Raw genomic sequence first — 14,844 nt, 5'->3', positions numbered from 1 at the left:
GGAACCTGCAGATCCACATTCTCACTGATGATTCTTTGGCTGAGAAAGCAGAAAACAGGAAGATGAGTATCCAGGGATTTCTTCATTCAGTAAGGTCCCACTGACATCACTTTTCAGGGCTTGTCTCCAGCAGACATTGGAAGGTATTCTTACTCATACTATAGTGTATGATAGGCAAGGCCTTTAATAAACCACATGTAGTCTACTAGTGACTGTGTTTGGTCTGTTTCACAACAATATAAACTTTCTTTGCAGGACACAAAAGAACCCCAATGTACAAAAGGTATTCCAACATATACTGGCAATGGAGCCCAGAAATATGATATGAATGGGGCTTTAGACTGACACCACAAGTGCCATAATGCTAGGAGCCATCACGAAAATAATAAACATGTGAAAACTGTTTTGAGATTACAGCACACAGTTTGAACCCCCAAAAAAATAAACCCTCCCTTTTACAACATAACCCGAGAAAGTGGGCGTGACCCCGACAGTTTTGAAAAATCTCAACATAATTAATAAGGTTTGCACAGAAAATGTGGTGGATTTCAGCTGAGGAAAATCCAACAGATCAGAACAGTTGTAAAAAAAAGCAAAATGTAGGGAAAAGTGCAAAATGGAGGGAAACCTTAGTAAATACCTTGGGAAAATATCTATCGGAATTCAAAACCGACAAAGAAAACTCCACTCCACTCTTAGTAAATAAACCCCAATGTAGTGAGTGCCCTGCTTTCCAGCACTGCTTTAAAGGGGTACTCTGGTGGAAATCTATTTTATTTTATTTATTTTTCAAATCAACTGGTACCAGAAAGTTAAAGAGATTTGTAAATTACTTCTATAAAAAAAATCTTAAGTACTTTCAGCACTTATCAGCTGCTGTATGCTACAGATGAAGCTGTGTAGTTCTTTTCTGTCTGATCACAGTGCTCTCTCCTGACACCTCTGTCCATGTCAGGAACTGTCGAGATCAGGAGAAGTTTGCTATGGGGATTTGCTCCTACTCTGGACAGTTCCTGACACAGACAGAGCTTCACAGGTTACCATTTGAGTCTCTTCCACTCCACCATGATGACAACATGGAAGTGGTGGATGTTTGAGACCTTGTGCTCCCCCGCCTTCCATTTAAAGATGCCCCACAGATGCTCAATAGGGTTTAGGTCTGGAGACAGTCCATCACCTTTACCCTCAGCTTCTTTAGCAAGGCAGTAGTCGTCTTGGAAGTGTGTTTGGGGTTGTTATCATGTTTAAGTACTGCGCCGCAGCCCAGACTTTGAAGGGAGGGGGTTCATGATCTGCTTCAGTATATCACAGTACATGTTGGCATGCATAATTCCCTCTAGCTCCCCAGTGACAGTGAACTGTAGCTCCCCAGTGCCAGCAGCACTTAGGCAGGCCAAGATAATGGCACTCCAACCACCATGCTTGACTGTAGGCAAGACACACTTGTCTTTATACTCCTCACCTGGTTGCCGCCATATAAGATTATCTTGATCTCAGTGATCCACAGGAAATTGTTCCAGTAATCTATGTCCTTAGTCTGCTTGTCTTTAGTAAACTGTTTACAAGCTTTCTTATGCACCATCTTTAGAAGAGGCTTCCTTCTTGGACATCAGCCAGGCAGACCAATTTTATGCGGTGTGCGGCATATGATCTAAGCACTGACATGCTGATCCCACCCCTTTAACCTCTTAAGGACACAGGGCGTATGGATACGCCCTGCATTCCGAGTCCTTAAGGACGCAGGGCGTATCCATACGCCCGTGGGAATTCCGGTCCCCACCGCTAGCCGGTTGGGGACCGGAGCCGGATGCCTGCTGAAATCATTCAGCAGGCACCCTGGCACATCGCCCAGGGGGGTCCTGAGACCCCCCCCCCATGTCGGTGATCGGAGAAAATCGCATGTCAATTCAGACATGCGATTTTCTCCAATTCCGGGCTGATCGGGTCTCTGGTGACCTGATCACCCGGAAAATAGGGCTGATCGGAGTTGTCAGCAACACCCCCGATCAGCCTAAAGTATTGGAGTGAGATTGCAAAGCTGCGATCTACTCCTATCCCCTGCCATTACTCAGAACGGAGTTCTGACCAATGGCAGCGCAGGACAGGGGGTTGCCATGGCAACCCCCCGTTCTGCCCGCCCCTGGATGTCGAGGGGCTCTGGGAAGAAGATGGAGGCCGTACCTGCAGGAGAAGATGCCTGGGGACCTGGGATCTTCGCTGGAGCCTGCAGGATCCTAATCAGGTAGGGAATCGACAGTGGGGGGGGGGGGGGGGGGAATTGAAAGTGAAAGTAAATCGATCTTTACTGTGGCAACCACTAGGGGGGCCAAACTGCAACTCCCAGCATGCCCAGAGAGCCAAAGGCTGTCTGGGCATGCTGGGAGTTGTAGTTTTGCAACATCTGGAGGGTCAGAGTTTGGAGACCACTGTTACAGTGGTGCCCAAACAGTAGCCCTCCAGATGTTGCCAAACTACAACTCTCAGCATGCCTCGACTGCCCAGGCATGCTGGGAGTTGTAGTTCTGTAACATCTGTGCCTTCAGATTTTGCAATTTTCATGACATTTTTGAAAATTGCTGCTCTACTTTGAAGCCCTCTAATTTTTTCAAAAAGCAAAAGTATGTCCATTTTATGATGCCAACATAAAGTGGACATATTGTGTTTGTGAAGAAAAATAAAATTTATTTGGAATATCCATTTCCCTTACAATTAGAGAGCTTCAAAGTTAGAAAAATGCAAAATTTTCAAAATTTTCATGACATTTTGGGATTTTTCACCAAAAAAGGATGCAAGTAACGCTGAAAATTTACCACCAAAATAAAGTAGAATATGTCACGAAAAAACAATCTCAGAATCAGAATATTTGGTAAAAGCGTTTTCGCGTTATTAATTTGTAAAGGGACAGTGGTCAGAATTGCGAAAAAGGGCTCAGTCCTTAAGGTGAAAAAGGGCTGCGTCCTTAAGGGGTTAACCTGTTAAGGACATAGGGCATATGGGTACACCCTGACGTCCTGGTAGTTAAGAACAAAGTATGTCCATAGGAATTCCGGTCCCCGCTGCTCGCTGGACAGGGACCGGACTGGGATGCCTGCTGAAATCATTTAGCAGGCACCTGGTGCAAACCCCATGTCGGCGATTTGCGGCGATTCCGGGTCAATTGGGTCCCCGGTGACCCAGATAAAATGGGTGATAGGTGCCGTCCGACACGCCACCTATCACCTATCACCCTATAGCAGCAGTGCCACCTCACGATCGTCCTGATTCATCAGCCGTTACTGGCCGACGAATCAGGACTCCTGCTGTGGGGGTGTCCCTAACGGCAACCGCTCCACCCCTTTTCCGGAGGGTGAGAGCGGGTGTCGGGAGTGAGTACCTGGAGTGGGGGCCCCCGATCCCCGGCATCGGCGGCGGGATCAGGGCCCCAGGAGCGGAGACAGCTGCAGCAGCAGGCAGGGAGGATCCGACAGAGCAGCACAAAAGGGCATGCTGGAGTTGCTGTTATGGAACAGCAAAAGACACTAAGGCAAAGGGATATGGATACCGCTCTCACCAGCTCCGGACACCTCTTGCACCTGTGCTGCGGACTGCCGGCACTGGCTCCGGCAACTCCTTATGCTAGAAAGAACTTCGTCCGGCACCAAGGTATGCTGGACGAAGTTCTTTCTAGCAAAAGACACTACTACAAATCCCAGCATGCCTTTGGTAGTTTGTGCATGCTGGGGGTTTTAGTTATGCAACAGCTGGAGGCACATTTTTTCTATGAAAAAGTGTGCCTCCAGCATCTGCATAACTACAACCCCCAACATGCACAAACTACCAAAGGGCATGCTGGGAGTTGCAGTAGTGTGCCTCCAGCTGTTGCATAACTACAAGTCCCAGCATGTAAGTGCATGCTGAGAGTTTTAGTTTTGAAACAGCTGAAGGCACACTGGTTGCGAAACACTGAGTTTGTTACCTGACCCAGTGTTTCACAACCAGTGTGCCTCCAGATGTTACAAACTACAACTCCCAGCATGCACTGATAAACCGTACATGCTGGGAGTTGTAGTTTTGCAACAGCTGGAGGCACACTGGTTGCAAAACATTGAGTTAAGTAACAATCTCAGTTTTTTTTTTGCAACCAATGTGCCTCACGCTGTTGCATAGCTACAACTCCCAGCATGTATGGTCTGTCAGTGTATGCTGGGTGTTGTAGTTTTGCAACAGCTGAAGGTTTGCCCCCCCATGTGCATGCACAGGGTAAATTCACATGAGCGGGGGTTTACAGCTAGTTTTCTGCTGCAAGTTTGAGATGCAGCAAATTTTCTGCCGCAGCGCAAACTCCCAGCGAGAAACTCACTGTAAACCCCCGACCGTGTGAATGTACCCTAAAAACACTACTCTACACCTACACAAAATAAAAAGTAAAACACTACATATACACCCCCTTACACAGTCTCCACCCCCATAAAAATAAAAAACGTCTTGTACGGCACTGTTTCCAAAACGGAGCCTCCAGCTGAAAAACAACAACTCCCAGTACTGCTGGACAGCCACTGACTGTCAAGGCATGCTGGGAGTTTAGCAACAGCTGGAGACACCCTGTTTGGGAAACACTGCCGTAGGGTATTTTGGTGGCGGAAGCAAATCCCCAATTTAGGCCTCAAATGTGCATGGCACTCTCTCTCGCTTTGGAGCCTGTCGTATTTCAAGGCAACAGTTTAGTGCCACATGTGGGTTATTTCCGTACTCGGGAGAAATTGCGTTACAAATTTTGGGGGGCTTTATCTCCTTTTACTCCTTATGAAAAGGTAAAGTTGGGGTCTACACCAGCATTTTTTACACTAACATGCTGGTGTTTCCCCATACTTTTAATTTTCACAAGAGATAAAAGGAAAAAAGACCCCCAAAATTTGTAACGCAATTTCTCCTGAGTACGGAAATACCCCATATGTGGACGCAAAGTGCTCAAAGGGCGCACAATAAGGCTCAGGAGTGAAAGCGCACTATGTCAATTTGTGGTCTAAATTGGTGATTTACACAAGGGTGGCTGATATTACAGTGGTTCTGACATAAACGCAAAACAATAAACATGTGACCCCATTTTGGAAACTACACCCCTCACGGAATGTAACAGGGGGTATAGTGAGCCTTAACACCCCACAGATGTTTGACGAAAAATTTTATTTTTCATTTGCACAGCCCACTGTTCCAAACATCTGTCAAACACCAGTGGGGAGTAAATGCTCACTGCACCCCTTATTAAATTCTGTGAGGGGTGCAGTTTCAAAAATGGGGGTCACATGTGGGGGTCCACTATTCTGGCACCACGGGGGCTTTGTAAACCCACATGGCCCCCAACTTCTATTCCAACCAAATTCTCTCTCCAAAAGCTCAATGGCGCTCCTTCTCTTCTGAGCATTGTAGTTCGCCCGCAGAGCACTTTACATCCACATATGGGGTTTTTCCATACTCAGAAGAAATGGGGTTACAAATTTTGGGAGGCTTTTTCTCCTATTACCCCTAGTGAAAATGAAACTTTGGGGTAACACCAGCATTTTATTGAAATTTTTTTTTTTCATTTTCACGTCCAACTTTAATGGAAATTTGTCAAACACCTGTGGGGTGTTAAGGCTCAATGTTACGTTCCTTAAGGGGTGTAGTTTCCAAAATATTATGCCATGTGTTTATTTTTATTTTTTTTGCTGTTCTGGCACCATAGGGGCTTCCTAAATGTGACATGCCCCCCGAAAACCATTTCAGCAAAATTTGCTTTCCAAAAGCCAAATGTGACTCCTCTTCTGAGCATTGTAGTGCGCCCGCAGAGCACTTGACGTGCACACATGGGGTATTTCCATACTCAGGAGAAAATGCCCCACAAAATTTGTAACCCCATCTCTTCCATTACCCCTTGTAAAAATGTAAAAGTTGGGAGAAAACCAGCATTTTAGTGAAAAAAAAGAATTTACACATCCGACTTTAACGAAAAGTCGTCAAACACCTGTGGGGTGTTAAGGCCCACTGTCCCCCTTGTTACGTTCCTTGAGGGGTGTAGTTTCAAAAATAGCATACCATGTTGTTTTTTTATGCTATTCTGGCACCATGGGGCTTCCATAAATGTGACATGCCCCCCAAAAACCATTTCAGAAAAACTCACTCTCCAAAATCCCATTATCGCTCCTTTCCTTCTGAGCCCTCTAATGCACCCACAGAGCACTTGACATACACATATGAGGTATTTCCTTACTCGAGAGAAATTGACTTACACATTTCAGGAAGATTTCTCTTCTTTTACCACTAGTAAAAATTCAAAAATTGGATCTACAAGAACATGTTAGTATAAAAAATTTAGATTTTGAATTTTCTCTTTGCTGCTATTTCTGTGAAACACCTATAGGGTTAACACATTTTCTGAATGTCATTTTGTATACCTTGAAGGGTGCAGTTTTTATAATGGGGTCATTTATGGGGTATTTCTAATATAAGGCCCCTCAAATCCACTTCAAAACTTAACTGGTAAAAATTTGAAAATTGCTGCTAAACTTTGAAGCCCTCTGATGTCTTCCAAAAGAAAAAAAAAATTCAACTTTATGATGCAAACATAAAGTAGACAAATTGTATAAGGAAATCAATATATAATTTATTTGGTATGTCTATTTTCCTTACAAGCAGAGAGCTTCAAATTTAGAAAAATGCTAAATTTTTTTATTTTTCATGAAATTTTTGAATTTTTCACCAAGAAATTATGCAAGTATCGACGAAAATTTACCACTATGTTAAAGTGGAATATGTCACGAAAAAACTATCTCGGAATCAAATTCATAAGTAAAAGAATCCCAGAGTTATTAATGCTTAAAGTGATAGTGGTCAGATGTGCTAAAAATGCTCTGGTCCTTAACGTGGAAATGGGCTTGGTCCTTAAGGGGTTAACCTCTGCAGAAATGCTGATTGTATTTATGCATCTATTCCCCAAAGACAACTTCTGGATGTGACACTAAGCATGTGTACTTAACTTCTTTGGTTGAATATGGAGAGGACAGGTTCTCAGTGGAACCTGTCCTGTGAACCGTTGTATAGTCCTACCCACTGTGCCGCAGCCCAGTTTCAGGGTCTTGGCAATCTTCTTATAGCCTAGGCCATCTTTATGTAGAGCATCAGTTCTTTTTTTCAGATTTTTTTTTTATTCCCCTGCTCCCCATTCACACCTGTGTCCTTGTAACACTGAGTCACATGACATTGGGGAGGAAAAATGGCTTATTAGGCCCAATTTGGTAATTTCCACTTAGGAGTGTACTAACTTTTGTTGCCAAGGTTTAGACATTAAAGGGGTACTCCAGTGGAAAACAATTTATTTTAAATCAAATGGCTGCCAAAAAGTTAAACAGATTTGTAAATTACTTCTATTAAAAAATCTTAATCCTTCCAGTACTTATCAACTGCTGTATACTACAGAGAAAGTTCTGTTCTTTTTTCAATTTCTATTCTGTCTGTCCACGGTGCTGTCTGCTGACACCTCTGTCCATTTTAGGAACTATCCAGAGCAGGATAGGTTTGCTATGGGGATTTGCTCCTCTTCTGGACAGTTCTTGACATGGACAGAGGTGTCAGCAGAGAGCATTTCCTATGAAACACTGCAGCCAGGAGCAGTTGGTGTCGGGTGTGTCATTTTTGAGCTCCTCCAGCCTTCCACACAGAGCAGCGCAGGTGTTTCCTCAGCCTTTCCCAGGAGCGTGGCAGGCTCCTGGGGAGGGCCCATCCTGCAGGGAGCCCCGAGATTCTACCTCTCAATCCCGGCTGGCGAGAGGGGGGAAGACTCCAAGTACAGCCGGTTCCAAGGTCGGGGTGAGACGTTCCAGCAGGGCCCGCAGAAATATGGAGCCCACTCCCCCGTCCAAACCTGAGGGAAGCAAGGCTACAGGGAAGAGCAGCGGACCTTCTGCTACCCTGGAACCCCAGCAATGGGGGGTACGGGGTCCAAGAGAGTCTCTGGTGACCTATGGGTCTCGGCTCCAGGCCAAGATGGCGGAATACAAGGAGCTGGGCAGAAGACTTCGGAGCCTGAGAGAAGATCTCAAGTTCACACGTTACCAGGCTGACCATACCTCTGCAGGTAAGAGGCAGAAGTTTACTGCCCAGCTGCGGGCTCTGAAGGTAGAGGTGGCTGAGGTGGAGGAGGCCAGAAGGAGCATTGCTGAGGTAGCAGGGTTCTTTGAAGAAAAACTTTCTAATGATGAAAGATTTAAAGACCCGCATGCATGTGCAGACAGCCATGTGGACAGCAGTGAGGATGAAGATGGAGGGGAGGAAGGTGACAGAGAGTCAGGTGAAGCTGTGGAAAGTGAGGGGGATGCTGCCCCTAGTGCATGTGACCCCCAGCCCCCCCATGATAGCTACCCTGAGCCCTATCAAGCGGCGTTGCCATCCAGTGATGGTGAGATGGAGGATAGCGGTGAAGAGGACCCGACTAGTGGGGGTTTGCTGAGAGCTATTGTGCAGCAAGAGTCACCCACCCGCTTTGAGGATTTTGCCTTTGGTGAAGATCTTGGAAAGGATGATTTAATACGGAAACAGAAAAAGAAGCAGAAAGTTCAGGAAACTGTATCTTTTGTGTTTCATCCATTCAAGCAGTCTGGGCCAGCTGTGAAGTTGGTTCAGGCTGCTGGGACCCCCAAACTGCCAGACCTCGTTCCTGTCGTGGACCAGGGCCAGAAAGGGGGGTACAGCATGGCGTCAGAAAAGGCTGCAGGTGCAATAGATGTGAAGCCCACCCATCCTGCTGGTAGGGAGGGGAAGGATGGGCTCATGGTGGACAGTGGCGAGGCAAGCTATGCCGATGTGTGCTCGGGGGGCGGTTCCCCGAGTGCTGTGGGCATTACCGGCGCTGAGGGGCACTCCCCTCTGAGGGGGGGGGGAGTGTCCGGGCACCGGTGGCAGAGAGCGTTAGATTTATGTGCTCGGAGGGCGGTCCTCCGAGTATAGTGTGTTCTGCGGACGCTGCGGGGTACTCCTCTGTGGGGGGGGGGGGGGGGGAGTGTCTGGGCCCCAGAATCGCTTGGATGAGCACGGGATCTGGTCCGAGGCCTGGACGTTTTCCGTCAAACTCAAGCGTTCAGGGAGTACGGTTGCCCACATTCCGTCAGCCGCCTACCTTGGACGTGATAGGATCCAAATTTTCTACCAGGGGCAGCCTAAGGTCTGTCACAAGTGTGGCAGCCCAACCCACTTTAGTGCGGCCTGTACTGTGCAGGTCTGTGCTTTGTGTAGTGGGTCATCTGGCCGCATCTTGTAGGCAGATCCGGTGCCATCTGTGTGGTGTCCTCGGGCATCCTTTCAGCCGTTGTCCTAACGCCTTCGCCCGTGCAGCGGCCGCTCCAGCTGAGGGGAGCTGTGAAGTTGCCTCGGCTGGGGAGGGTACGGGCAGGGATGGCGGTGCAACAGGGCTAGTGAGGAGGAAAAAAGGCCCCACTAAACTAAGGCGGGAGGAAAATCGTAGGAGGAGTAGGGAGCTGGAGAGTGCCCAAGTGACGGGGGTAGCTCCGGCCCCTGCTCCTGAAGCTGGCCCTGTAAGTGCTGAAGCCCTGGAGGAGAACATGCTGGATGAGGAGATCAGGAGGCTGCGCAGAGAGGAAGGCAATATGGCCGACCCTTCCGATTCCTCCCACTATGAAAGTGTGGATGAGGAGAGTGGGGTGAGGCCCAAAAGGAAAGATAAGGGCAAAAGTAAAGGGAGAAAGAAGAGGTCAGAGCCCTCTGAAGCTTCTGGTACTACGGGCCAGGTCCAAAGCGGAAGCCTGGCTGCTCCCCCTCTGATTGACCTGTCAAACCGGTACCTCGTCCTCGATACCATCTCCTCCCCCTCCTTGGAGGGGGAAGGTGAGGGCGAGGTGCCTAGGGAGAAAGAGCCTCTGGGGGGAACTGGGTCCTATCCTGTTGTGGCACCTTCCTCAGAGGGCAGGGCTTGACCAGGGCCGGACAGAGACGGGGACCATATGGATCTTTCAGAGTAAAAAAAAAAGATTTAAAAGTAGGCCTGCTCTCTCTTCCTCTTCGGGGGATGAGGGGGCTAAAAAGAAAGGGAAACAGAGGTAAAAGGGTGTGGCCGTCTAATTTAATCACCCTGTATGGCGGCACTCACCCCATTGACGCTGGCATCTATTAATTGTGCCAGCATAAAGTCTGATACGGCTAGATTTGCAGCCTTTGATTTTCTCAGCCGCGTTGAAGCCGACATTTTCTTTTTACAGGAGACCAGGTTGTCAGATCTAGCCTCTCTGGTAAAAGCCAGAAGAGAGTGGAGGCTGAGCCATATAGTGGGGTGGCGGTCCTTTTTAACGCTCCTGTTGAATGTCGACGGGCTATTGAATTAGAAATGGGGAGGTGTCTGATCTTAGATGTCTTCATGAAGGGACAAGAGCTTCGGCTCATTAACATCTACCCCCCCCCCCCCCCCGGAAACTAAGCGGGGCCGTAAAGATCTCTTTATGAGGATTAAGACCTTTCTTTTTATGAGTCGGCAAGTGATCTTTGGAGGGGACTTCAATAATGTCACGAGGTCCCAAGATAGGAGAGGCTCCAATGGTCCGCTGACTTGCGATAGTGTGGCACTGATTAGCATAGCTAGAGAAGCTCGCCTAGAGGACGCCCACATCCGGAGCCCCTCGGGTCACGCGGGTTTCACCTATCATCAAGGTAGTCGCAGGTCTAGGATAGAGGAGGAGGAGAAGGAGGAAGCCGTCTCTTCTGCAGTGTCCGTGGTTGAGGTGGAGTTCTCCGATCACTGTAAGATTTTGTTTTCCATTAATGTTTCAGAACCCCCCCCCCCCCCCGGATGGGAAAAGGTTATTGGAAGCTGAATTTGTCCCTCCTGGAGGAAGCGGAGGTAAGACAGTCCTTTGAGGATTTTCTTCAAAGTCAGGTACTTTTACTGGATCTTTGTAGTAATAAGCTGGAGTGGTGGGAGATATTCAAGAAGCGGGTTGCAGGGTTCTTCCGCCAGCTCTCGAGCCTCAGGTCCCTGAACAGGTATCACTTGTATCAGGGTCTGAGGAGGAAACTCGAGCTTCTCGTCTCGACTGGAGGTAGTCGAGAGGATAATCTCTTGCTGACGAGGTGTCAGTACGATCGGCACGCATCTTTGGTTTTTGAGAGGGATTTCGGGAAGTACCGCTCGCCCGACCCTTACAGAAACTGTAAGATGTCAGTGAGTAGTAAAGTAATTTCAGGACTGATTGATAGTACAGGATCTCTGAATCAGTCCAGATCAGGGATTTTGGAGGTAGTCAGATCCTTCTACTCGCACCTCTTGGGAAGGAAGGATCTAGATCGAGACAGGATGTTGGTTTTCCTGACTGAAACCATTCCTGAGCCAGGGGTAGACCCCTCTCTTGATGTTTTGGCAGAAGAAATCAGGGAAGAGGAAGTGAGACTGGCGATCGAGGGCTTGCCCCTAAGAAGTCGCCAGGTCCGGATGGCTTAACATCCGAGTGGTACAGGACCTTTAAGGAGTCTTTAGCTTCCCTCTTGACTGAGGTATTCAATGAGTGTCTCTCCTTGGGCACTCTCCCGAATTAAATGAGGAGGTCAGCCCTGATTCTTCTGTCAAAGGGTAAAGATCCTAGCCATATTGAGAATTGGAGACCCATAGCTCTTCTCAATACGGACAGGAAGCTTCTGGCTAAGATACTGTTTAATCGGCTGGTGAAGTTTGCACCCCGGCTCCTTTTGTTAATTGCCTTAAGATCTTGTATGTAGGGGCAGAGTTTCCCACTGGTGAACAGTTGGTCTGGCCACTCTTTTGAGGTGGGGTCCGGAGTCCGTCAGGCAGGGGCGTACCTAGAGCATTTGGCACCCGGGGCGGACCCTTTGTTTGGCACTCCCCACACACATGCACCCCCCTTAATTACACCCCCTCCCTCCCCTCCCCCCAGGAGCGGACTGACAACACTCGGGGCCCCCGGACCAAAAAAAGGCAAGGGGCCCTGCTAGGCTCTGCAGCTCGTCAATCTTCTGCCACGCTCCTATTCCACCCAAATCCCACACACAATAAACTAAAATTTATATATATAAGAAACACTTTAACGTAGGTAAATTTCCATGACCAATAATACTGGTATACAAGGAGTAAATATATACCACCACACAATAACTGGATAATACCGCCATACTGTACTGAATAATACCACTATACACAGACCAGTATACTATAAAGGATCTGTATGCAATATAAGTGATTATATACAGGACCCTATGGCGGTAGATATTAGCTGTACACAGGATGTATATACCATATAAGTGATTACAGTTACATTTTGGGACTCACAATTACATCTTTTCTGATCGGCGTCCTCTTTCCTTTTCTTCTCCGTCCGGATAAGACCGCCATGTGGATCTCTTAACATCTGCAGGAAAAACATGTCAGACTCTGCATATATTCAGTGCCCTCCGCTACACAATCTTCCCATCTATAGGCCCACAAACTGTAATAATGCCCTCCTTGGTGTCCTGCACAGTAAAAGGGTAGGTAGGTAGGTAGCCAGGTAACCCCCTCTTTCCCATAGGTATATGCAGAGTTACACCCCCCATCTTTCCCATAGGTATATGCAGAGTTACACCCCCCTCTTTCCCATAGGTATATGCAGAGCTACACCCCCCGCCTCTTTCCCATAGGTATATGCAGAGCTACACCCCCCCCCCCTCTTTCCCATAGGTATATTTAGGGCTGGGCGGTATACCGGTTCATACCGAATACCAAATTTTTTGGGCTGCACGATATGGATTTTCCCCCATACCGCAATATCGGTTGGGCCCCTCCCCCTCGGGAATGTATTATCAGCCTAGCACAGCGCTGTCCCCACATCGGGGAACTAATCCTATGTTACCCGCCAGCACTGTTCTGCTCCCCCCAATTAATGATCAGCCCAGCGGGGTACTACTCACATATGTTAAGCACTGCCCTCCTCCTCTTTGTTGGGGGGCGCCGGAACTCTATACTGTACGCCAGTGGTCTCCAACCTGCAGACCTCCAGATGTTGCAAAACTACAACTCCCAGCATTCCCGGACAGCCGGCGATGGAACTCTCTGTACGCCAGTGGTCTCCAACCAGGGTGCCTCCAGCTGTTGCAAAACTACAACTCCCAGCATGCCCGGACAGCCTTTGGCTGTCCGGGCATGCTGGGAGTTGTAGTTTTGCAACAGCTGGAGGTCCGCAGGTTTGAGACCACTGCTGTACGCTGTATACCTATGCCTGGGCTGCAAAAGATACAGAAAATAAACTTAACTCACCCACGTCGGCCGCACGCTGGGGACGGGAATGCCGGACAGCCGTCAGCCTATCATCGGCCAGAGTGATGCCCCGCCTTGGCTAGTGATAGGCTGAGCCCACTGTCATGTATGAAGCCGGCTTCTTACATGACAGTGGGCTCAGCCTATCACTGGCAGGGTCGGGGCATCGCTCTGGCCGGTGATAGGCTGACGGCTGTCCGGCGTTCCCGTCCCCAGCGTGCGGCCGACGTGGGTGAGTTAAGTTTATTTTCTGTATCTTTTGCAGCCCGGGCATAGGTATACAGCGTACAGCAGTGGTCTCAAACCTGCGGACCTCCAGCTGTTGCAAAACTACAACTCCCAGCATGCCCGGACAGCCATGCTGGAAGTTGTAGTTTTGCAACAACTGGAGGTCCGCAGGTTGGAGACACTGGCGTACAGTGAGTTCCATCGCCGGAGGCCCCCAACAAAGAGGAGGAGGGCAGTGCTTGACATATGTGAGTAGTACCCCGCTGGGCTGATCATTAATTGGGGGGAGCAGAATAGCGCTGGCGGGTCACATGATTTTGGGGGGGGGGGGAATATCTTTATATACCGTGGAACCGCCGTAAGTTAAAAAAAATACCGTGATACACATATATGGTCATACCGCCCAGCCCTAGGTATATGCAGAGCACCCCCTCTCCCCCCTTCCCTATAGGTATATGCAGAGCACCCCCCTCCCCTATAGGTAAATGCAGAGGACCCCCCCTCTCCCCCCTTCCCTATAGGTATATGCAGAGCACCCCCCCCCCCCTCCCCTATAGGTATATGCAGAGCACCCCCCCTCCCCCCTTCCCTATAGGTAAATGCACAGCACCCCCCCTCTCCCCTATAGGTAAATGGAGAGCACCCCCCCTCTCCCCCCCTTCCCTTTAGGTAAATGCAGAGCACCCCCCCTCTCCCCCCCTTCCCTATAGGTAAATGCAGAGCACCCCCCTCCCTCTAGGTAAATGGAGAGCACCCCCCTCTCCCCTTTACGTAAATGCAGAGCACACCCCCTCCCCTATAGGTAAATGCAGAGCACCCCCCTCCCTCTCCCCCCCCCTTCCCTATAGGTAAATGCAGAGCACCCTCCCTCCCCCCCCCCTTCCCTATAGGTAAATACAGAGCACCCCCCCTCTCCCCCCTTCCCTATAGGTAAATGCAGAGCACCCCCTCCCCCTCTCCCCCCCTTCCCTATAGGTAAATGCAGAGCACCCCCCCCCCCTTACCTATAGGTAAATGCAGAGCGCCCCCCCTCCCCCCCCCTTCCCTATAGGTAAATGCAGAGCACCCCCCCTCCCTTCCCTATAGGTATATGCAAAGAAAAAAAAAAAGGATGCTCACCTGACGTCCCACGCAGCGATCTCCTCAGCTGCAGGGCCCGCGTCTTCTCCCCTCCACAGTACAGGCGCCGATGAGTGACGTCACCGGCGCCTGTACTGCGTGCTGCGTGGGGGCGGAGGTCACGTCTCCTCTGTGTAGCTGCAGATGCAGCTCACACAGAGGGGACGCCTTCTCCTGTATGTGCGTGTATCGCGCATACAGGAGAAGACACCGCTGTCTGCTGGGGATCTGGGACG

General features: G+C 49.1%; 1 protein-coding gene across 1 annotated transcript in view; it reads left to right on the top strand.

Moving 5' to 3' along the window:
* Positions 1-2,201: 2,201 nt before the first annotated feature.
* KIFC3 (kinesin family member C3) overlaps positions 2,202-14,844 on the top strand; it is a 63,448-nt gene continuing 50,805 nt past the window's right edge. Inside the window, exon 1 of the mRNA XM_056525352.1 lies at positions 2,202-2,242. The gene's annotated coding sequence lies outside the window, so the exon portion shown is untranslated. The remainder of the gene's footprint in view (positions 2,243-14,844) is intronic.

Source organism: Hyla sarda, chromosome 6 (assembly GCF_029499605.1).
Source record: "Hyla sarda isolate aHylSar1 chromosome 6, aHylSar1.hap1, whole genome shotgun sequence".
NCBI lineage: Eukaryota > Metazoa > Chordata > Amphibia > Anura > Hylidae > Hyla > Hyla sarda.
Note: the sequence above shows the minus strand (reverse complement) of the source record. Positions and strands in the feature narration are given on the sequence as shown.